At 53.5% G+C, this 24,699-nt stretch overlaps 1 non-coding gene across 1 annotated transcript; it reads right to left on the reverse strand.

Annotated features, from left to right (window-relative positions):
* Nucleotides 1-21,646: 21,646 nt before the first annotated feature.
* TRNAK-CUU (transfer RNA lysine (anticodon CUU)) lies at nucleotides 21,647-21,719 on the reverse strand. The gene has a single exon. It is a non-coding gene; the product is annotated as a tRNA-Lys (tRNA).
* Nucleotides 21,720-24,699: the final 2,980 nt, after the last annotated feature.

A 24,699-nucleotide genomic window follows, 5' to 3' on the forward strand; every position in this document is an offset into this window, starting at 1 on the left:
CGGAGGGAGCCGGGGGGCGGGTCCGACCCGCCCACTGCGAAAGTTTCCGAGCGGAGTCGGCTTCGGCCCCGTCCCACCCCGTCGTGGCCCCGCCCCCTCCCCGCCACGGCCTCGGCCGGCCCCGCCCGCAAGGTGTTTGGTCGCAGAGGCAGGCCCCTTGCCTTTAGCTGTAACAGGTGGTTGGACCCTTGGACTAGACTCGGGACACCCTTCACCCACTACTCTGGCCCCAGATGCATTATCACTGCTACTGCAATACTAATTAACAGTGGAGTGTCTGCTATGAGCCAGAGGCCTTAATTCCAGCTCTGCCAGAGAGAGAGATAGAGGGCTCCCCAGATCTAGCAGTAGGGATAGAAAATCTGGTACAAGTAACCAAGTACAGCTTTAAATGCACGAAATTAAGTGCAACATAGCACGCCTTTCACAAAGTAATTGTAGGATTCATTTAAGAAAATGTATCAGCCCTGGGTGGGGTGATGTGTGAGGCTCAGGCAGTTTGGAAACCCTCTTCTTTCTGTCCTGTCCTATGTCTGAGAGGTGTCGTTTGGAGATGAGGGTAAAGGTCTATCCTTAAGTCAGGCCCTTGGAAATACGGAAATACAAGGCCCTGGCGGGTGGCCCCCTTGGCCGTGTCTGCTCTGTATCTGGTCCTCACAGCCAACCTGGGGTGTCTGTCCTAGCATATCATTACAGAAATCCGCTCAGTGTGGCTGCCAGAGATGTGTTACCAACATGTTGGCGGGAAAGATCCCAGATGGTTTGGGAGGTGGATTCTGTATAGTGAACACACAGCCCTGGGGACTTGCGTCAAAAGCTGTGTGGTTCACATCAGTCACCTCATCTAATTCTCCAGCTGCCCCCCTGTGTGTGATCCCATCTCATCTAAGGCTCGCAGGGGAGGGGAGGAAATGGGCACAGAGCAGCACCCAGGTTCAGTTTGGGGGGGGCTTGCCTACATTGAGGTTTTTCACTACACCTCTAATGAGGGTGGGATTGAGGAAGGTGGCATGGGGCTTGTTTTTATCCATGAGAAAATTGAGGTTTGGACATAGGTAGTTACTTGCCCAACGCCACGTGGAAATATTTCGCCTCTTGTTACAGAAAATTTGGAGACTTCCAAAACGTAGGAAGAAGAAAAAAATCATTCAAAGACGATTACTGTTCACGTTTTGGGGTCTGTGCGTATTGAAAAAGGGGCTTCCCAAAGGCCCTGTGATCACACTCGCACGTGTCTGCGCATGTCTGTTTCATAAGGACAAAGTCCTAGAAACAGAAGCACTGATCCTGATAGACTTTTTCAGGTCTATGAGATACATTTTTACCCAAACAAATGCCTCCATGTTGTCTCCAGTTCACCTCTGAGGGGTGCACACTGGCATGGAGAATTTTTTACCCCTTTCCTACTACAGTAAATGATAAATGGTCTCACTGCCTCTGTAGTCTACATTTCCACAGTCACTAGTGAGGCTAGACTTTCTTTGTTTCTTCATTTTGAAAAGCATCTCCTCTCTTATTCATCTATTGGGCTCCTTCGGCTCTTTGAAAACCCAGGAGATGAGTTTTTTTTTTTTTTTTTTTTTTTTTATTTCCAGCCCACTGTCTTTACTGCCTGTCCTCTCCTTCAGCTCGCAGGATTGGGGGGCTGCCTGAAAGGCTTGTGCAGCCCACCTTTGGGAGCCAGCAGCCCTGCTCACACCTGGGAGGCTGAGAGCAGACAGCCTTCCTTCAGCGACATGGGAGGGCCTTGCCAGCTCCTTCTTTGTTGTCTACAGGGACGTAAATGGCTTGTCGTCCACCCCTGCTGGTTGAAGAAAACCGAGAGGCTGTGGGGCAGTTCCAGGAGGCACAGCACACACGCCGCTCGGAGCGCCAAAAGGAGCTGGGGCGGGGGAGACACGAGTGAAAGAAACGCCAGAGGAACATGTCTCCATCCGAAACTCTGCTGTGAAGGCTCCGAGTCCAAAGGGAGAATGTCTTGCAGAATTCCAGAAAGAACCAGTTGCATCGAAGGCAGGAGAATCTGGCTAGTGCCCATTCCCAGGGGAGTTTGGAACGATGTCCAGGGACCCTGATGATCTGATCACGGTCCATGATGGAGTCCCCACTGCTGTGTTGGAATTCCTCTGTTGGGGGATAAGAAATAAAGTATCCCACGGGGCAGGACGGCAAGAGATGGAGAGGCTCCCCTTTCCCCTTGGAAGTCCCTCCCCCCACTCCCCCCAGGTGGATCAGCCACACAGGAGCCTCTCAGGATAGAGCAGAAGCCGGGAACAGGAAATGGTGGTTTGGCAGTGACCCTTGCAAGATACATGATTGAATCTAAACATGCCTGGGATTTTGTGGGATAATTGCTAAGTAAGGATTCTTGAAGCATATGCCACATGGTGTAAGGGACACTGGTATTCATCTGGGAGTAAAAATAGACTCAATCTCCGCGGCCCCCGGACCTGAAGGAGGAAGGGGTGGAGGGCAGAGGTCGGACATCCTGAGATCACATCTGATTGTGGGGGAGAGGGAGGGCCGTTCTGGTGCCCGCACTGGGGGCGGAGGGAGTGGGAAAGGAACAATCTTGTGGGGGGCGTGCTGTCTCCGTTTACTTTTCACACGTTCCCGGGGGAGTGTCGGTTTAATTATGACTATCAGGAGCTGAAAGAGAAAAGGAGCAGAGGAGACCTTCTGCATCAATAGGGGGAGGTTGTGGGTGGAGAGAATGAGCAGGGAAGCAAAATTAAGGAAGGAGGGGAGGAGAAAATAGCCACAGCAACAAAGTTTAGTCCAAGTAAACATAAAACGAGAAGAAATGGATAAAACCATGCACGTCGACTTTCATAAAAAAATGCGAATGGGCTGAATTTCCCATCAAAGCCTGTAAGACTGGGGTAAAAATACAAATCCGGTGATGAAGTGCGATTTGCAAGGAATGCCCCCCCAAAGGATGAGAAATAGAGGTCCAAAGTGCACAGCAACTGAAAGTGAAATTAAAAAAATAAATAAGCACAGCAAATGAGTATCATATAAGGAAGGAAGAATTCAAGGCAGAAAGCTTTCACAAGAACAAAGAGGGATTATTATGTAATGGTGCAAGGTGCAGTCCACAAAGATTCAAGTCATAAATCTGAATGTACCAGAAAGACGGCAGCTGTGATGTGTTATATTTTATGTGATGTGCTACTTTACTTTTTTAAAAACAACAACAACAAACTTTTTTTTAACGTTTTATTTTCGAGAGATAGAGACACAGGGCGAGTGGGGTGGGGGGGGGGGCAGAGAGAGAGGGAGACACAGAATCTGAAGCAGGCTCCAGGCTCTGAGCTGTTAGCACACAGAGCCAGACACGGGGCCCGAATCCACAAACCGTGAGATCATGACCTCAGCTGAAGTCAGACGCTTAACCGACTGGGCCACCCAGGCACCCCTGTGATGTGCTACTTTAATATGTGGCATGGGCAAGGCCGTGGGCAACAGCTTTGATCAAACGCTGGTCCAGATGTTGCTCTGAAGATATCTTTTTAGAGGAGAGTGACATGTGAATCAGTGAACTTTGAGGAAAGCAGATTTCTGTCTGCAGTGTGGGTGGGCCACATCTAATCAGTTGAAGTCCTTAAGAGAGAAAGACTGAGGTCCCCTGATGAAGAAGGAGTTCTGCCAGCAGATGGCCTTCAGGTATGAGCTGCAGCATCTGCTGTTCCCTGGGTCTCCAGCCTGCCATCTTGCCCTGCAGACTGGATTTGACGGCCCCCACGATCCACATGAACCGATTGCCTGAAAGAAATCTTTCTCTCTCTCTCTCTTTGGAATGTGTGTGCATGTGTGTGTGTTGGATGAATGAATGAATGAGTCACCTTGTGCTAAGACCTCGTAAGGAGCTCTTTCTTGCCTTCAGGACAGTGTCCAAACTCTTCAGTGCGACATCTAAATATGCCTCCCACACTTCAGTCCCATTGTCCCACCAGCTGCCTCTGGATTTTTTTTTCCACCTGCTCTCCGAATCTGCATTGCTGCTTTTGCCACACTTCCTTCTCTACTGCTGCTTAAGCCCCTTCAATGTACTCAACAGATGTTTATTGACTTCCTGCCAGTTCCAAGCATTGGCTGCAGGCCAAACCTACAAAGTCAAGTGAAGAAGGAGGTTGGTGGGTTGTCTTCTGGAGGATAGCTAGGTTGCGGGCTTTCTCAGACCATCAGTGCACCAGGCCAAAAATGACCCCCCAGGATACAGGTCCTCCTTCCTGGGACCCGTGAATGTTACTTTATTGGGGAAAGGTGGTTGCAGACGTGATTGGATTACATATGCTGTGCTCACAGGAGGTGAGGCAGTCCTCCTGGATTACCAGGCGGGCCCTAGATGCGATCACAGGTATCTTTCAGGAGAGAGGCATGGGCAGGCAGGGGTGGGGGGCCACCATACTCACAGAGAAGGCGACGTGGAGATGACCAGGAGACATACGAAGATGTTGGCCTTGAAGGTTGGAGGGATGCGGCCACAAGTCAAGGAGAGCCTGTAGCCACCAGATGCTAAGAGAGGTAAGAAACGGATTCTCCTGGATTTTGGCCCCGTGATACCGATTTCAGACTTCCGGCCTCCAGAATTGTGACAAAACACACTTCTGCTGTTTAAGCCCCTGGGTTTGCAGCAATTTGTTACAGCAGCCACAGGGAACGGATGTAATCAGTGGTGTGTCCGAACTACGGTCCCACTATCACCAGCTGTCCACCCGGGGGGGTCAGATGAGCTGGGGTGGGGCACAGAAATCCCAACTCTCGGCAGGCTGGCATGGGATAAACGTAACCAGAGGACTGAACCAATCCCTTGGCTCAGATAGTCATCAAAATCAAGGAACCGATATTCAAATCGATATTATCAAAATCAAGGAATCAAGGGGCCCAGTCACCCTTTGTGGGTCGGTCCCAGGAGGATAGACACGTGCCACTGACAGTTGAGAACCGCCCTCCGCAGACCGGGCTGAGTGTTCCAGAGACTCTGTGCCCTCAGGGCATCTGCAGCACCTGGTGACTTAAACTCTGAATGGGTGGCCACTGCACCAGTCACAGAAGAGCAGCGTGCGGGAGTATGGCGGCCCCACCTGGGACTGCTGGGACGGGGTGACCGCAGGACCGCCCACACCAGCCTTACCCTCCCCCAGGAATCCACATGTCAACGGTTCCCTGGGGAGACTCTGACATGCCGGGAAGTTCGAGACCCATGACCGTAGAGCTGAGTGATCTGTCACTGGGCCAGCTGGCACTGGCATCCTTCACCCGGACCAGGGTTCAACGTGCAGAGCCCCTCACACCTCCCGAGGCAGAACCTACGTTTCAAAGCGACACCCCCGGAATCCGTATACATATGCAAGTTGGAGGAGGCCGGCTGTAGGTGGGAGGCTCCCAGCCCAGGCCGCGCCAGTATAGGAACCACCTGTAGAGCCTGTCCCGCCCAGGCCAGCGAAACCTGAAGTCTGGATTCCTGGAGAGACGGGAAGCAGAGGAGCCACATTCAGAATTGAGTGCGGTCTAGAGTGCGCTCAGGCCATGCTTCCACTGTAAGCAGGATCATTTCCCAGCCTCCTTGCTGGGGGTGGTCTCACCCGCCCTTGGCCACGTTTAGGACAGGAAGGTGGCTAGTGTTACCTCTCCAGGGATCTTCCTAATGCCATAGCCAGTCAGGGGGCTTCCCTCCAATTTCTGAGGAAGCAGAGGCTCCCCAGGATCATACATCGCATGGCCGGTCAGTAGCAGAGCCTCTGGGCTCCCAAGACCTGCCCTCTGCTCCCTCTATCCCTCCACCAATCCAAGTCCTGCCGGCAGCACTCCCCCCCCCCACCCCCGCCACTTTCTTGTGTTCCCCGATGGTGGGCTTGGTGCTGATCACACAGCTCTGTGTCACCAGGACTGGGTGCTACATCAGAGGTTCCCCCACCCCACCCCTCCCGCCTGTCTACACCTCCACAGACCCCCAGCACACCCACACATTGCCTTGTGGCCAGGCAGCTGAGTCCCCCCACGAGTCTGAGTCGTGATTGAGTCATCTCTGAAGGCAGAGAGTTAATGCCGCTTAATGGCCTTGCAATGAGTCACCGAGCACATTGCGAAGTTTCATACGGGGGGGAAAAAGAGCATTGAGGAGGGGGAAGGTAACTGCGAGGCAGAGGGAGGATGGGTGTCTGCAGGGGAAGAAGGGCTTTCTCCCCCATCCCTTCACCCCACCGACACTCTCCTTGGTCACCAGTCGGCATTGTCCAGAGAGACGGAACCCCCGGGATCCACACAGGGGATCGGCTCACGCACTTACAGGGGTTGAGACATCCTACGACCCTCCATCTGTGAGCTGGGGGCCCCAGAGCTGGGGGTACAGCTCCAGGCCACTTCAGAAGGCCCGGGGACCAGGACCACCGAAGGTGTCCGAGGGCAGGAGAGGAGGGATGTCCCAGCTCAGGCAAAGAGCACCCTTGCCCTTCTTCTACCTGCTGGCTCTCTTGAGTCCCTGAACGGATGGGATGCTGTCCCCCACCCCGGCAGGACGCGCCGCTAATCTCTTTTTTTTTTTTTTAACCTTTATTTATTTTTTTGAGACAGAGAGAGACAGAGCATGAATGGGGGAGGGTTAGAGAGAGGGAAACGCAGAATCCGAAGCGGGCTCCAGGCCCCGAGCTGTCAGCCCAGAGCCGGACGCGGGGCTCAAACTCACGGACCGTGAGATCACGACCTGAGCCGAAGTCAGACGCTCAACCGACTGAGCCACCCAGGCGCCCCCGGTGGTTGTTTTCAGTAAACTTTATGTCTTAGAACAGTGTTAGGTTCCTTGCAAAATTGAGTGGAAAGCAGAGAGAATTCCCATGTGCTTCCTGCCTCCCAACACGCACATTCTTCTCCACCATCCATGACATCCCGCGCCACGGTGGTACATTTGTTACAATCGATGAACCTGCATCCACGCATCACAGTCACCCGGAGTCCTGAGCGTGGGTCACGGTCACCCTAGGCACTGTACGTTCTCTGGGGTCTGACACACGTGTAATGACACGTACCCACCATAATAGTTTCATGCAGAATAGCTTCACTGCCCTAAAAGTCCTCCGTGATCCGCCTCTCCATCTTCCTCCCGACCCCCCGGCGACCGCCGACCCCCTACGGCCTCCACAGTTCCGCCTTTTTCCAGAACGTCACGTAGATGGAATCGCGCAGCGTGTTGCCTTTTCAGACTGACCTCTTTCACCGAGTCATGGGTTTCCGAGTTTCCTTTCTGTCTCTTCCTGGTTTGATAGCCCACCTCATTTTAGTGTGAATGACCTTCCACGGTGTGGATGTCCTACGGTGTATTCGTCCATCACCTACTGAAGCACCCAAGAGGTGCTGATTTTACATCAGAGAACTGAGCATGAGGGGGTCATCAGGTGAGTCTGGCTTAGGTGACTCATCGCCCTCCCTGAGAGTCACCCCACTTACCCCTGTACTCTGCACGTTGTCAGGAGAGTCATGAGTTAACTTACGGGGAAACGGCCAGCACAGCGTCAGCACACAGCGGACCGGTGGGTTCTGGTTCCTTCCATAGCACGCCGGAAACTATTGCCACCCCTGACTGAATGGTTCCTATACTTGGTGGCTCATTAAGTCCACACAATGGCGCTGGGAGGCAGGTGTTACCCCCAGGTTACAGACAGGGGAGGCAGGGGCTCTGAGAAGTTGAGGGACCTGCCCAAGGGCTTGCTGAGACACCTCTTTGATCGGATTGTCCCCAGTCCCCGCTGGAATGCCACGGCCCCTGCAGACCCCACGTCTGAAACCCAGCAAGCTCACAAGGGGGAGGGGGGGCGGCTCACGTGGCTCTAAAGCACACACAACTCGTGCCACGGAGGGTCTCCGTGAAACAAACACCGCCAGGGTGTGGGCTCCTCCCTCCCTTCTGAAGTGAAACGTGCCTTGGCTCCTGAGTCCCAGCTGCCATCGTGACAAAACCCAGAGCTGGTGGGAGAGGGGACTTCTTGTTCACTTCACCAGGAAACAATAGAAGAAAACGTAGGCATTTCAGCACTCGGGAAATGTCAAGGGGAGGTGAAAATTACCTACTTCAGAACCCTCCCCAAGACCTTTCCAGACGGTGATCAGAATAACACAGATGCGTGCTGCTGCGGGGACTGACAGAGAAAGCTGAGGGGAAAAAGCACTTTTGATGTTTGTGGGAGCAACTTGGACCTTTAACGAGAAGAGATACTTGCAGATCGTTAGAAATATAAATTACCCACAAGGTTTACTGTGATCACAGATAATTGTTTTCCTTAAAATTTCAACACAACGGAAGCTGTCAGGCTCTGAGGGCAACTTCCTTTTGAACATGCCAAGGCACTTCTGGTACAAGAAAGGAGAGGGACCCCGGCTTCCAGGGAGGATCACGGGGCTCGCTTTGGGACTGTTCCCGTGTGGGGCGTGAAATGTTGCATGAATTTGCTGCACTGAACATTTTTCCTGGAGAAAACGCGGTATCGCTGGCTGTTCTCAATTCGGCTTGCTTTTGTTCTTGCCTGAGGCGGGGACCCTGAGCTGCCATCCTCAGGGACAAAGGGCAGGAGGGTCTGGCCTGACACCTTCTTGCAGACACCCGCCCAGAGAGACGCGGTGGTGGGGGGGGGGGGGTAGGCCAGGCCAAGTCAAGGGCAGCAAGCCGTTCTTTTCTGAATGAAGCTCGGGCGTGAAGGCCTGTGGAGTCCAGAGCTGGCTGGGGACAGCTGCCCGCCAGCCCAGAGAGGGCCAGATGGGGGGAGTTTGGAAATGGTCTGCTAGGGAAAAGAATAGCACCTTGTCCCCCACACCTGCTTGTCTGAAAGTTGGTCCCCGAGGAGGGTGAAGGCATATTTCAGGAGAATCAGTAATCTCTTACCGCGTGCTAAACCACTTCTAGACCGAGGAGCCTGAAACAACCACTTTCCTTGCTCATAATTCCGGGGTCGGGAATTTGGGCAGGAGTCAGCTGGGTGGTTCTTTTTCTCTGCATGGCATCAGCGGGGGCCATTTGCTCGGATGCATTCCGCTGGTGGTGAGCAGGGCTGGAAGGTCCAGGAAGGCTCCCCTCGCAGGAAGTGGGCATCGGGCGTCCCCCAGGTGGTGTCTCTCTCTCCGCGGGGCTGCTTGGGCTTCCTGCCGGCATGGTGGTCTGGTGCAGGCTGACGTCTTGCCTGGAGGCTGGCTTATGTGCAGGGTGGTTCTGAGGAGTGCAAAACAGAAGGCCCACGGTCTCTTAAGGCCCAGCCTCAGAAGTTAGCATTTATCTCCACAAGAGTTTCACTGGCTATTGCTCTTTGAACAATGGGTGATGCAGAACGTGCAGCCCGTCTCCACAGCAAGGGATCCCCAGGACGTTAAGGGAGCAGCCTGGTGTCACAGCTGAGGTGTGCGAAGTCAGAGCTCAGGTTTGGTCCAGGGGAGCCCCACCCGGGCTCCTTGTCTGTCACGCAGTCCACAAAGGCACATGGTCGGCACAGGAAACCGTTTCATCTAAAGAGGCAAATGGTTGGAAACGGGGCTCCGATTTTCTCCACTGAACGTCCAGGGGCTTTTTAAAGAGTCCGTTTAGCTAAAAAAAAAGGGGGGGGCAGGTAGGAAGACTTTGTCTTCAGTGGGGGGAGAAAAAGAAGCATGAAGCAATGTTACTAAGCAATGAACAGAAGGCAAAATGAACAGCATCAAATTCAACAGGGCTTTCCAACCTTTGTCATGTCACGGAACCCACAGAAAAAAGGACTTGTCCAGACTGAGGCAGATGGATGAGGGTATCATGTGGGTGCTCATGGGCCCCTGGAACAATGCATCCCAGTTGTGAGGAAACCACCGAGGGCCTGCGGGATGCTGGGGGGTGTAGAAGAGGAACCTAAGGCTCAGAGAGGTGAAGTGACCACATCCAACATCCAATGCATGGCTGCAGGAGGGTTTGAATTGAGGACACTTGGCTGTGCCCTAATGTGGGACATTTGACTGTTCTGGGAGACGGAAATTAACCCAAATCCCCGGCAGTCCTGCCAGTTAAGTGGCTCTCACTCTTAGCCACACTAAAATCTCTTGGAGAACTTTAAAAAACAGATGCTCAACAACACGCACCCCCCCCCCCGCCCCCCCCTCCCCCCACTACCCTGCCAACACACAGATTTTGATGTTGCTGGTTTGGGTGAGGATGCCCGGGGGCTGTGATGTGCAGCCCAGGTGAGAGCCACAGCCTCTTCATAAGGTCACATGCTCAAGTCTACAGTGGCCCAGACAGCCAAGGCCCTTTCTCCTAAGGGCCCAGCACCCAGTATAGGAGCAGGAGAGAATTTCACAAGGGAGATCTTCCTTAGGGAAGATCTCTCCACAGAGAGAATGCTGTGCAAGTTCAGAGGCACAACAAGCTATTTCTGCCTGGGGGTAGAGGGAGGAGGAGCTAGTGTGGCCTTTTGAGGACATGCCATTTGAACTTAGTTCAAGGAACATCGAGCGTTCTTTGACCACAGATTGCAGAAGGAGGAGCGTTCACAAAGGACTGGATGCAGGACAGGCGTGGTTGCCGCCATGGTCTCCCTACTCCCACCCTCGTCCCCCATCTAAGCCCCCAGGGTGATGTCATCCGGTCTTATCACTCCTTGCACAAAACCCTCCAGGGCCTCGCCCGTCTCAGAGTAGACGCTGAAGTCCTTCTGATGGCCCCACAAGGTTACCCTTTGGCCCCATCGTCCACTCCTTTCCTTTTGTTCCCTGGCCTCGTGCTGGCCTCGCTGGTCCCAGAACGCGCTGGCCCCCTCCTGACTCGGGGCCTCTGAATCTTCTGTTCCCTCTGCCCGGATGATGTTCCCAGCTTCACACTTCCTCGTCTCAGCACGTGTGGCACCTCCTGGCTGAAGCTTTCTTTGAGCACCCCGTGGAACATTGAAGTCCTGCCAACCACCCTCCACCCCACCCCCCTGTCCTTGCTTCCCTCCCTGCTCGATGCCACAGTTCACGGTTGAGTTCTTGCCTGCCTGTCTGGTGTTGAACATGAGCCTGGCCAGGACAGGGTCTTGTCTGTTTGCTTAGGGCTGCCTCTCCAGCGCCTAGAGCAACGCCTGGCACTTGGTAGGGGCTCTGTAATAGGAGTGGGAGAAGGCAGGTGGGTAGGCTGACTTGGGCCTATGTACAAGCCCAGCGAGTGGGCCTGATTGGCAGGGTGGCTGGGTGTGCATTAGCAAGGCGGGGCCATCCCAGTTCTGCAGGACATTGACGCCAAGCTGAGGAGTGTGGTATCATCTGCTCTGGTGCTCAGGCAATAGGCAGCCACCAGAGGCTTTTGAGCAGAAGGGTGGCATGGTCAGAGCTGCACTCTGGGGTGACACAGCCCACCATGTGGCCCACCAGCCTAGAGAGTCTCCAGTTAACATTTCTGGAGCCGAGTGCAGAGCTGGATGACCCCTAGCTGTGAGCAGAGACCCCCTCCCTGCTGGCAGAAACCCTGACGACGAGGGGATCGTGGGCCGCCACTAACAGGCCTCATCCGCCTCTGCTGGCCAAGGCTCTGCGCTCCCGTCTGGGCAGCCGTTCCCCTGAGAACATCAGCCTGCGGGTCCCATTTCGCCCCCAGAGCCTCAGGCGATGAGAATCCATGCAACTCACTTGGAAGGCATCTTGAGCGAGCCTTCTGGGTCCCTGCATACCTAGGCTCTAGTTCCAGCTTGACCAAGGACGCTGGGCTGTGGGGACCTGGGATACAGTCGCATCCTTCCCCGGACTTTGGGTTTCCCCCTCCGTGCAATGGCTGGGCCGGTCTAGCTCTGTTCCTCTGCCATCCTGCACCTCTCCACCCGTGCTTAGAACCCACTCTACTTGGCACAGAGACAAATGCACCATTGCCTGCAGAATGCCGGGTTCCTTAAAGTCCAGACCTGCCGGACACTCAGAATTCCAAGCCGCAGCCCCTGGTCTCCCAGGGCCCCGAAGGCCAGGAAGAGGAGGGCAGGAGCCTGAAGCTGGGTTCTATTTCCTTGGCTAAGTTGGGGGCACGGGACAGAAAGCAGCAACAGGAGGAAGAGATGGCAACGTCCAGGCTTAGGCTTTCAGAGGGACCCTGAAAATCTCATGGTCCGACCGCCGGGACTTTATGGATGGAGGCATGTAGACAGAGGGAGGAGGGGCAACTTGCTCGAGGTCACCCAGGGGCAGCAACAGCAGCTTAAACCCCCAGCGAGCGCCGGTCCTTGGCTCCCACAATCCACCAAGCTGGCCTCTAAGCGGGGTTTCCACCGGGAAAACCAGCGATCTGGCCTCGGAAGTGCGCGCTTTGCAAATGCAGGTTTCTGATTAAATATGCCTCCGAGGAGGCTGGCGCAATTCAAGGGGTCCTGGGGGAGATGGTGTAACTCCAAGCCCCATTCCTGACATTCCCCCTCCCCCGACCACGCCTGGTGGGCGGAGCAAATAATCAATCACTTGGCTCCGGTGACCTCTAGTGGAAAGACTTTTACTAGCAACATCGGAGACTCCGAGGGACAAGGAACTTGGACGAGGTCCCCGCAAGCAGTTCACCTAGGGCAGTGTGTCTTAGACCCTCACATGCCTAGCCATCGTCCTGGAATACTGTGAAAATGCAGAGTCTGCCTCCGCAGGTCTGGGGTGAGTTCGAGATTCTGCATCTGTGACGTGCTCGCTGGTGGTGTCCATGCTGCCGGTGCTCATAGCACACTTGAGCCGGGAGGAGAGAGATGAAGCGTCTCCGTTCACCCAGCTCTGAGCAGGTGCCTGTGAAGGCACTTCCACCTGCTACCCAGGCATCCTGGTGTCAGAGGAAGGGCGCAGTTCTGGCTCCCGCGGGACACACAGCTGGCGAGGATGGGATTTCCACCGAGGACCCTGGAAAGCCAGCATCCCGCGCCGTGAGGCATGTCAGGGGACCCCGTGGACAGCACACAACAGTTTATACAGAGTTTCTCACCTGCATTACCATCCCTTGGCGACCTAATTGGTGCGGATCACTGGAAAATGAAAACGTGGGGCCTCTTTTTGACTTAACTGAAAGGCAGGGGAAAGGTGCAGTTGAAGGTATTCAATACAAAGCTTTTCCCTTTAAAATATTTTATTATTTATACGCTATATATAGTAGGAAGGATAGCGACACATGGGTAACGACATAAACTTACAAACTGTAAAAACGCTATTTTTGGTGTCGTAATGTATATCCTACAACAAATAATAATACCTTATTAATGGGAGAGCTTGATGATAAGATTTTCCTGATTGGATTTTCTGCAAAACCACTTATTAAGGACATCAAAATGTATAGTTTCAGCGACTCGTTTTCAATCAGTATAATAGAACATGATATCTGTTGCTCTTGGCGAATTCAAGATCGCAAATCATTTTTTGATAGTTTTTCATTTTGAGAAGGATCTCTCAGCCAATGCAACCGTTATTGGGGCTGCTGAGTATTTTCCAGGCTGTGATAACATTGGGATACATTTCAGGTCAATTATTGATTTGAACTACAAATTTGAGTATATTAGAGCTGATGATTCTTGCAGCACATGTTTTCTAAAAAGATTTAACTCTTTTCAGTGAATCAGTGTCACGTAAGTCTGAAGTTAGTTTTAAATGTCAATGTTTTCATGTCTAATGTCTGACATCCCCTGTAACCCAGGGAGGTTCTACAGGAACCCGCCGTGGCTTCATGATTTGCACGTAGTTCAATCTCCTGCCTATGCATTCTATCACTCTGAATTGAATTACAAGGCCAAACTTAATTTAAAAATTGTCTTCCTCTTTAATAATTGGTTCACCGATGCTTTATGTGGAAATAATGTTCTCTTCTACTTTTCTACCAAATGTAAACAATCTTTACATTATTTCTAATTCTAAGCCTTTGGAGTTTTGCTTTACAGTGTTGTAATAATTTTTTTTTGTACTTTCTCTTTTTTGAGGGAGACAGAGCATGAACGAGCAGGGGAAGGGCAGAGAGAGGGAGAGAGAGAGAGCACCCCAAGCAGGTTCCGTGCTGTCAGCACAGATCCTGATGCGGGGCTTGAACTCACAAACCGTGGGATCGTGACCTGAGCAGAAACCAAGAGTTGGACGCTTAACTGACTGAACCACCCAGGCGCCCCTGCAGCGTTGTAATAGTTTTTTTAGAACCAAGGATTCCAAACTCATTGAAGAATTCCAGTAACTGGCACGCTTTATGGCAATGTCCACGGGAACACTTCTATTCTGGAATGAGTTACTGACAAAGTTTACTGCCCAGCAGATCCCGTCCGGTGCTCAGGCCTGAGAGTTACTATTCATGCAGTGCTGCAAGGGCAGGTTCCAGGGAGGGAAGGGCCAGCTGGTCTCCCACTGTGGTCCGGGCACCGGTGCCCCGTGGAGCCCTTCCCTCCCCCAGGCTCACCCACCGCTGCCACCATCACCCCCACCCCCGGGGGCCCCCCAGGTGTGTGTCGCCCAGTGGCCAGGCTGACCGCTTGGGTCACACGCTGCCCACCGTGCCGTCTGGAGCCTGTCCTTTATTCACGGGCACGCTCCGTTGTCCCATCAGCTGCCACTTACCAAACACACGTTCAGAGATGAAATTACTACGATTTTCAAGAGGTTAACAGCAGAGCGTGAAGCCAAGTGCAAGGTCCTTCCGAGAGCGGGGCTCTGCGTGACTCCAGAGGGTGCAACCTGTGAAGCCAGCCCTGATTACCATCACGGCCAACGTTGGCTGAACTCACAAATGCCGGGCCCTGGCCTGTGGACCCATGACATCCTCACAACAACCCAACGAGGTCCCGCTGTCATCGCCGCTTTACGGATGGGGAGACTGACCCTCTCGGGGCCGAAGCAACTGACCAAAGTCGCCCAGAAGCAAGCGGCAGGAGCTGCACTGTTGAGTCCTCATTCTGCGGCAAGAGTGTTAGCCATGACCTCTGACTCCCAGGGGCGTTGTGGTGTCCCACCCCAGCCCATCCAAACTGCGGGCAGTGACCTGTCGGGAAGCCCTGAAGTCAATTTGGTGGACTGTGCCTGGCAGTTTGAAAACATGAAAGAGAAAAGAAGACAGATTGTCAGAGTGCACCCCTGAAGTCGGGCAACCGTTGTTTTGCAGGGCTTGGGTTTTAGTTCTGTTCCTTCTACTCTTGTATGAACTCTGCGAGGTGTGGCTATCCCTGTGTCACAGATCAGAACACTGAGGCTCAGGGAGCAAGTGCCTTGCTCAGAGCCCCACAGCTGCTATGTGGAGAGAAGAGTCGGGTTTGGGTGTGTTTTGGGCACTGAGACGCAAAGTACCACACGCCGGCTAGTCTGGCTCCATCACAGTCGGTGGGGATGTCCTTCAGGTCCCACAGGCTTTCAGAGGAAGAACTGAGGCCAGAACCAAGCCTGCCCAGCATCCCCAGGTACATCCCTCCACCTGCGGGCTGAAGAGGTCCGCCCGCCCCTCCTGGGCCCCTGGGCCCGCCCTTCCTCACTTGGGATCTGCCTCTCCCTGCTTCTCTTGGTTGCTCTGTGAGAAAGTAGGGGTCTCAGACCCTGGCAGCTGGGGAGAGCGCAGGGACCGCCACCGATTCGCCGTGTCCTGGGAGGAGCCCACCTGTTTTCCCAGTGATGGAATGAAGGGCTGGGCTTCGGGAGGCACCTGGCCAGTGAGGCACGTGTCCTAGAGCTGCCAGATATAATTCAGGACGTCCAGTTTTTTGCATTTTACGTAAATCGCCACTTCTCAGTAGAAGTGTGTCCCAAGTATTGCATGGGATATACTCATACCGCAAGTTATCTGCTGCTTATCTGAATTCAAATTGAACTCGTGTCCTGTATTTTTATTTGCTAAATCTGCCCATCCTCTTTGTGGTCTAATTTGGATAATTTGGGGGTTCTTACTAAGTTTTGCTGAGCATGCCCCAGGGGCCCGCCTCCGTCTGGAGGAGCTCTTGACCAGAGGGAAAGACGTAGAATGGCCGACGACCATGAGCTGTTGGTAAGTGGGGGGCCAGGGTGACAGGGGTGGGGTACCTGCAGGGAGGGAGAGGCTGAGCTGGTTTGGAAAGAGAAAGACGTCCCTCTGCAAAGGGGCTGAGGGCCCTGCAGGCCCCAAGGTCAAAGCAAAGAGCTGGATTCCCACAGGATATGGTTGCAAGAGAAACCAAACCTGGTCTGCTTGCCGAGGGCATCTCAGGCGGATTCCTGGACTTCTCTCCCGCCATCTGAAATGGCTCAACGAGATTTGCCTTGCAGGGTGTTGTATGCAGGAAGCGAATGCTAAGTGCTGAATACAGAGCAGGCTGCCAACTAAACTGGTGAATGGTTATCACCCCGATGCCAAGTCTAGCAGAAAACATGCTGGGAGACACCCCATCAGTGTCTGCTGAGCGGAGAATAACTCTGGGCTCCTTTGCAAGGACTCGGGCCAAACGGCACACATGCCTTCACAGGATCAGAAGAGGCTGGTTTCCTCCTATAGAAATGGTACGCACTGGGGGCAGACGTTGCCCTTGGCCCTCCCAGTTCTGCTCCACTCCCTTTGTCCTAACCCGACCCAGCTTTGCTCTGGGCAGCCGGTTTTCAGCTAAAACTACATTTCCCAGCCTCCCCTGCAGCTGTCTTGGTTAAATGCTGCCATCTTGGTCCCTGAGATGCAAACAAGAAGAAGTTGCTTTCTGGAAATCCTTTCTAGAAAGTAGGGCTTTCTGGAAGCTCTTTAAAAATGAGGCAGACCAGCTGTCACCTGCCTCTTATCCTTCTTGGGCCCCATCCTGCCTGGAGTGAGGAAACAATGCTGGAGGCTGGGGAGTCACCTTGGGGGCAACGGATGTACACATAAGAACCACATCCCTCTTGGCCACTGCTGTCCCAGCCCCTGCTGCTCGTCACTGGGCTTTCTGTTATGTGTTGAGGCCACTGTGGTTGGGTCTTTGCTGCAGGCAGCCGGATCCAGTCCCGGATGTCTACACCCTATGTGTGCAGAATCACCATAACTAATCCCCCACCCCACCTTCTGGCTGCATATCCATTAATAGGCTATAAAGCTTAACAGCAGTCCCATAACAGATCCTTTTGGTGCCCTACCCACATCCCTTGTTCTTGCCACCCAGCATCCTGGCCAGTCTCCCACCCGTAGCATGCATTTATTTTCCAGCCCAAGGCTCTCTGGCCTCCTATGCCCCCTGCACAGTAGGCTGGAAGGACAGGGGATTAACCCTACAGAAGCCACCCTCCAGCAATGATTGAAGGGAACTGGTGGCTAAACACCCCAGCTCCCTGGCCAGTAGGTGGGATGCTGTCAGGTTGGTGTCCTGAAGTGGCTCCCAGGGCTTCCCGAGGGGTTCGCTGTAGTTGCTGGCTTCTTGGTTGGATAGTGTATCCTTTCGCGGCTGTCTCCCCTTCCCAACTCCCCTACCTGGACTTACCTCCAGATAACCCACTTGCATGCAAATCCTGACCTCAGGGTCTGCCCTCTGGAGGACCCAAGTCAGAGAAGCCGATAGCCTTACTCGATCTTTACCCCATCCTTTAAGGGTGATGGGCAGTGATTGATTATTGTCCTTATAACTCGGCAGAGGAAACGGAAGCCTGCCCCAAGGGAGGGGTGTGTGCTCCGCGCGGGCACTTGTGTTCCCCGCGGAGGTCACGTGTGGGAAGACAGAAGCGCTCTCACCCAAATCTTCCCCCAAATCTGGCACTCCTGGGTGGCTCAGTCGGTTGAGCGTCCGACTTCGGCTCGGGTCATGATCTCGCAGTTTGTGAGTTCGAGTCCCGCGTCGGGCTCTGTGCTGACAGCTCGGAGCCTGGAGCCTGCTTCGGATTCTGTGTCTCCCTCTCTCTCTGCCCCTCTCCTGCTTAGGCTCTGTCTGTCTCTCAAGAATCAACATTAAAAAAGAAAATCTTCCCAAATCAAAGCTGCTCAACTCTCAGCCCGCGGGAGGAATACTTACAGGGCAGACACGGCCCAGCCGGGGACACAAAAGACAGATGGAGTCTGTTGCACGAACATACACACACGATTTATTTTCTCCTCTGTCAGCAGATCCATTCTGACTGTCCCATACATAAGCCCCAGGATCTTCTGTCCTTTCTGCACGGAGAGAGGTGCCTCTGTGGAAGCCACCGACCTCCCAGCTCCTGGGAGATGTCTGGGCTGCAGGTGCACGGATGGGTGGGGCACCGCCTCAAGCTGCAGAATTGGGAAGGGAGTTCAGAGTGGTTTTCCCCGCCATGAAAAAGTGATGGAGCCCAAGGGCTGTTGCAGATGCAAACACAAACCACACCTGCTCTTTATTCACTCGACCTCATCTCGAACACTCCTGGTGGCCTACCACGCACTGGGCCTGGGGCAGAGAACACAGACGGGGTCCCAAAGGAGGAGGCCGTGCTCCCCATTCCTGGGAGACGGTCCTGCAAATCAGGCTCATCGCAGCATGGATTTCTTTCCCGGATGCCACCCCTCTGAGCCTCGGAGCCCGGCGAGGCCGTAAAACATCTCTAATTTCTGGATTCCCAGCATGGAGCCCAGCACTTGGCACGTGTTATGCCCTCAGAAAACGGCTTAGGGACAAGCAGAGGAACTGAGGGTGTGGTCTGGAGGGGGAGATTCTGGGAGCAGAGAGTGGCCAGAGCAGGGAAGGCGCTGGGCTTTAAGACCCTTGAAGAAGGTGCCTCCCACCTGCTGCCCTCATCTGGTGCAGACCCAAGTCTGTGGGAACGTCTTCCCCTTCAGGAGCCCTTAAGCCTGGTCACCTCTCCCTAATCTGATTTACACTGTGTAAGTATGAAAATTCACATGGAAGTCACCTCAGGGCAAATGGTCTCAGTCAGGATAACGGGCTGGGAAGGGAAGAGAAGGAAGGGAGGGGGAAGGGGGGAGGGGAGGGGTAGAGCAGAGGGGAGGCGGGGAGGGTCTCCAAGTGCCCCAAAGTGTTGCTATTTAAGAGGGCTATTTAAGAAGGAAGGAAGGGGAAGAGGGGGGAGGGGAGGGGTGGAGCAGAGGGAGGCGGGGAGGGTCTCCAAGTGCCCCAAAGCGTTGCTATTTAAGAGGGCAGGGATGTGTTCTGAACTCACGGCTTCATAGTGATGGTGAAGTTCTGGGTGTTCTCAGCTCGGTGTGCACGAGCAGGGGACCAGCAGGCTGGGGTCTGCCACACCGCACCCTGCAGAGGCTAAAACAAGGGGGGTTACACATACAGACAGGAGAGATTTCCACGACATATACAGAACAATACCGTGATGGTGATACGCACGTCCCGTTAGTAGAAGACAGACGAGGCGCTGATGGACGAGTCTGTCTCTTTGTACGGTGTTGGTGGCTGGCCCATGGTGCACCAGTAAGGCCATACCAGGTCTGAAAATATTGAAAACTGCCAGACTGGTTGGCAAACAGCTACTTCCCAAAGGGTCCCCCACTGTCAAGACCCGGGAGTGGTCAGGGACCTGCACCAAGGTCACGGCCAGCCAGGGTCCCCAAGAGTTCCAGTTGTTAATTTTTAACATCACCCAGTTTGCGGATGTATAGAAAAACACCTGGAAGGAAGTGCACAAAGATGCTGCCGGTAACTTCCGGGCAGTGGGGGGGCGGGACTTCCTGGGGAAAGAGTGAAGGGGAGTGTTCGTGTCTTATATTCCCACAAATGGTCGTGTTTAACTGTTTCGCAGTGAAATGGTCTTCGTGAATTTTTTCTTTGAAGAAAAAGGTTCTGCGCTGCGTAAGTTCCCGCATGGGGACACAACCATTTACTTGCTATGTTCCCTCCCTCGCCTGTGTTTCCAAACCTCCCTGCCTGGTGTGCCTATGACCCTTTCTCTGCCTGAGTGGCTTGCAATGGCCCAGCTGAAGGGCCCCTCCCTCCGTCAGGCCCTTTGAGAAGCCCTCCCCCCATAGATAAGGAGTGGCAACCCACCTGAGTACCCATGACCTCTGTCCATGGAGGGCAGCCCCTTCTGAGACACTGCACCCCAACAAGCGAGGAACCGAGGGTCCGCCTTTCTGACTACAACTTGAGGCCAGGGGCTGTTGGTCTCTTCCTCCCCGAGGTGCCCAGCTCAGGGCCTGGATTTGAGATAATCACTGCCATGCTCATTTTCCACACCCCCAGCACCCGGCAGAGCCAGGGTGCCCTGGCCACGTGGTGGGAAAGTGCGCTGCATGAAGAAATGAGGGAATGCAGGTGTGGATAAGCAAGTGGCCAGGAATCTGCCCCCACCCCCACCGCCTCCAGCCTTGGTTTTACTGACCAGTGAGGACCCAGAGGGGTGCCTGTGGCACGGGGAGGGGGGAGGGACTGCTTGAGACAGGAGGCTCACCTGAATCTGTCACCTGTAGGAGGCTCACCCGTGTCTGTCACCTGTAGGCCGGAGGGGGACCGCATCAGCACCACGTTCAGGTTCTCAATCTCCTTCTCCGGGAGGACCCCGAAGGCCTTCATGCCTGCCACCTCCACCTCCGGCCTCTGCTGCTGGCTCTGAAAGGGGTACCTAGGGGTTCAGGGCCGCTAACCCTCAGGGGAGAGCGAGATATGCCAGCGCCTGAACCAGCGAGTGCACGCATGAGCACATAGACAAAAAAGTGAATAAGTAAATAAATACGCATATAAACAAGTAAGAAAGTAAATAAGAAAACGAGTCAGTAAATGAATAATTAAGTACACATATAAGTAAATTTACAAGCAAATAGGCTGTAGCATCTGGGGGTTCAGTTGGTGAAGCGCTGACTCTTGATTGCGGCTCAGGTCATGATCTCACGGTGGTGGGATCGAGCTCCGAGTTGGGATCCGCACTGAGCGTGGAGTCTGCTTAAGATTCTCTCCCTCCCCCAATTCCCTCTCTCCCCCCACCCCCACTGCTCTCCCCCAGTTGCACGTGCACTCTCTCTCTCTCTCAAAAAAATTAAAGTAAATAGGTAAATAAATAAAAAAATTAAATAGGTAAATAAACAAAATAAACAAAATAAATTAAAGAAATAAAATACTTCAGTACAAAACAAGTAAATGAATAAACAATTAACCAAGGGAGGTCTTGCTCCTGTAAGGCACACACACAACCCTCGAATGTCCCAGAACCCTCCTCCCCACTCCCAGAAGCAGGACAGTCGCCCACAGACACAGCCCCCACCTATGAAAATCCTTCTACTCCCACCCCCAGGCCCATCATGCCTCTCTGTATCTCATTTACTAGGCTGGGGAAGCACCGTTCCCAGGGGTCAGGGCCTGCCTGGTCCCACAGCCAGGGAGGGGGGCCCAGATGCACAGCGCGGCCTGACTTCTGAAGCCGCTGTTTTCAGGCTCCCAGCCTCACGGCCACACAACAGAAGTCAAGCCCGGGTCAGGGAGGATGTGCGGCAGCTTCAGGGCAAGGGCTGTGTGGGCAGGGGGTGGGCAGGGGGGCACGGAGATGGGGTGTCTGTATGCCAGGACCTCTGATGTCCCAACATCCCTGGCGTGGGGGCACGGCTGTCTTCCTCTGAAGATGCACTGGGATCTCAGTGAGCCGCCTTGTTCACAAGGTCACGCCCAGCAAGGGGCAAGCCCCAACCCCATGGCACACGCCCTCCTTGCCACCCAGGCTGCTGACTGAGGGCCCCGACTGGGCTGTTTTCCAAGGAGCCACATCAACTGAGTCATGGCGTGGTGGCCTTGGATAGCTGGCTGTCTTCTTTCCTGTTGTTGTTGTTGTTATTGTTTCTAAATAGGCTCCATGCCCAACATGGGGCTTGAACTCATGATCTTGAGATTAAGAGTTGCACGCTCTACCAACTGAGCCAGCCAGGCAGCCCTGTTATTTTTTTTTTAGACATTCACTGTTCTTCAGGATTAACAAGCTACTGCTATGCTACACTCAAGGAGCCAGGAGTTGCAACAGAACTTTGGGGAGCACGAAAGTCAGGGGAGAAGAGCCGGCTGGAGGGAGTGGAGGGGACAGTCCCCAGAGGGTGATGCTGTGATCGTGACACCGCTGGGTGCCAGGCACCCTTCCTGGTACCACGCTAGGAGCCCCACGTGGATTCGGGCATTTCATGGCTCACGACGACCCCATGGGGCAGACCCACTGTCACCGCCAGCTGACTCATGAAAGACCAATGACCAGGGAGGAAGCCATGGCACACGGCTGCTCAGGGCAGAGCCCGATTTGATCCCCTAGAGTCTGCGCTCTGGAGCCACGGCAGACTTGCCTCTCTAAGTCCGTGCTTGCAAAGGAAGCATATGGCTTGTAGGCATCCCTCTGGAGGGAGCCGCTGAGGTTGAGCACAGAGCTGGACACTGGACATAATGTTTGGTGCCGTGTTATGTATGATACAACACCTGTGTGTGACCCAGGTGCCCAAGAATCGGGAAACGGGGACTCGGTTACGGTCCATCCGCCTGATGGAACATCACAGTCGGGAGACACAATTCGTAACAACAAAGGAGACACGCAAATGCTTACCACGTCGTGAAATGGAAACCACAGGAGTCAAAACTGTGGCTTTTCACCCCAATCTTTTCTTTCTGTTGGTCTGTCTGTTTCGCTCTTTCTATCTCCCTCCCTCCCTCTTATTTAGATATATAGATCCATCATAACAGATAATACACAGATGGATTTACCTACACAAACAGATTCAGATACTCCTAGAAAACAGACTAGAATTTGCTACGCTGAAATGCTAAGGATGCTTCCCTCACGACGGGATTTAAATCTTCGCCGTGCACGCTTCTGAAATTTCAAAATTTTCTTCCATGAATATAAGTTAATTTTATAATCAGAAAAAATTAACACATTTAAACTTGTGACTTTATGCATGGTTTCGCCTCATTTTCTTCTCTTGCTGTCTTTAAAATAGATGCCACCCATCGATGCAGAAATGTATAGATACTTGCCGACAGAAAAGTATTTGTCGGCTACCATCAGGCGACTCTTCTCGGGGTGTGTGGTCCAGACCACTGGTCACCTAACAGATGGGGGGGCTCTCGTCACACCCCAAGCCATAGTCATGAGGGGCTGGGGACAACCTGGGGGCCACCATGAGGGAAATGGATACAGCTGCCACGGTGAGGAGTAACGGGCCAAACGCCACATGGCAATGTGGCTGAACACGGAACGTTGAGTGGAGTAAGCGGGTGGCACAGGAAGGCTCCTGGCACAATTTCTGTACATCAGTAACAGATAGAACGCTGCATTTTTTAAGGACACGTAGCAAGGATGCCCCAGCATGGATGGTGTGGAGGAGAGACACTGGGGTTTGTGACGTTTGTGACGCGTTGTCTCAAGTAGACCATGCGGTCTTCATCCCTTATTTCCCGACACCACGGAGGCCGTGTGCTGAGCCGTGGGCCACGGAGCCGGGATGGGGGTGCTCCCCCTGCCCCCCGTGGGCACCACCTTACCGGGAAACTCTACCAGCTCCCTCTGCAGGGCCTCCCGCTCCACTCGGACTCTTTCTAGAGTCTTCCTCAGCTCTCTGAGCTCAAATTCTTTGACGGGGAGGGAAGGTCAGAGAAGACCGTCTCTTTCTGTTCTTTTCCATCAAAAACCTCCCCTTCTCTTTGAACGGTACCCCACCCAGGCTACGGCTGAGACCCTAGTATGCTCAGGTCACCCTCAAAATCCTTTCTGATAGAGTGCTTGCTTTCCCCGATAATATGAAGGACGTCTGTCCATTGGGGAAAACGTGCAGACACAGAAAGGAATAAAGAAAAACAGAATATCCTCTTCTTGTCTGTCAGCCATAACCACCATCAACACTGGCGTGGATTTTCACATGCGTAATTTCACAGAGTTGGAAGAAGACAGGTCTTAGAACACAACGGCCTGGGTTTAAATTTCAGCTCAGCCATTTCCCAGCTGTGCAACCACAGGCCAGTCACCTAACCTCTCTGTGCTGCACTTTCCTTAGTTTGTAAGAGAGGGATACCGTTGCCAACCGCTCAGTACTTTTATGAGAATTAAAAGAGGTAATCTGCCTCAAGTTCTTAGACGTGTGCCCAGCTCAGTGGACGTTCTGGGTTATTTCCCATCCGATTTTTATTTTTACTTACTGTTTATTCTCCTAGATGGCATTTTTTTTGGTTCCACTTACTATTATAAACCATGGGGCACCTGGGTGGCTCGGTCGGTTGAGCCTCTGACTTCGGCTCAGGTCATGATCTCGAGGTTCGTGGGCTCAAGCCTGGCGTCGGGCCCTGTGCTGACAGCTCAGAGCCTGAAGCCTGCTTCCGATTCTGTGTCTCCCTCTCTCTCTGCCCCTCCCCTGCTTGCACTCTGTCTCTCTCAAAATTAATAAATATTAAAAAAATATTATACACTCTTACGCAGGTTACTCTGACTAGGGTTACAAAGCCCTCGACCACCAAAGTTACCAGGGAAGTGCTGAACTTGACCACTTACTTTTCCGAAGTTTAAAGGCAAACTCTTGCCAGAAACACAAGTCAAGGGAAGCACAACGCTTCTCCGGAATCAGGCCCCGAGCGGAAATGGATCAAGGTACTCGGCTTCCTCCTCTGAATCCCCTTTGTTCAAATTCTGACCTTCCTCTTTCTCCGGCGGTTCTGGATGCTGTAAGTACCGGGTGGAATCTTTTTTGAATTTCCCTGGAAAACAAAGAGGTCCCACAGCGAGGGGCAGCCCCACAAGCAGACCTGAGCAGCACCTCTGGGCCTGGCCCCCCGTCCAGATGCGAGCAAGCGGGTCCCTGCTTGGGGTCTCCGTGTGGACGGACAAATAGGCTGCACGGGGGCCGAGGCCAGATGGGGCAGCAGCAGGGGCGTCTCCTGG

This window comes from Panthera onca, chromosome B1, assembly GCF_046562875.1.
Source record: "Panthera onca isolate mPanOnc1 chromosome B1, mPanOnc1 haplotype 2, whole genome shotgun sequence".
Lineage (NCBI taxonomy): Eukaryota > Metazoa > Chordata > Mammalia > Carnivora > Felidae > Panthera > Panthera onca.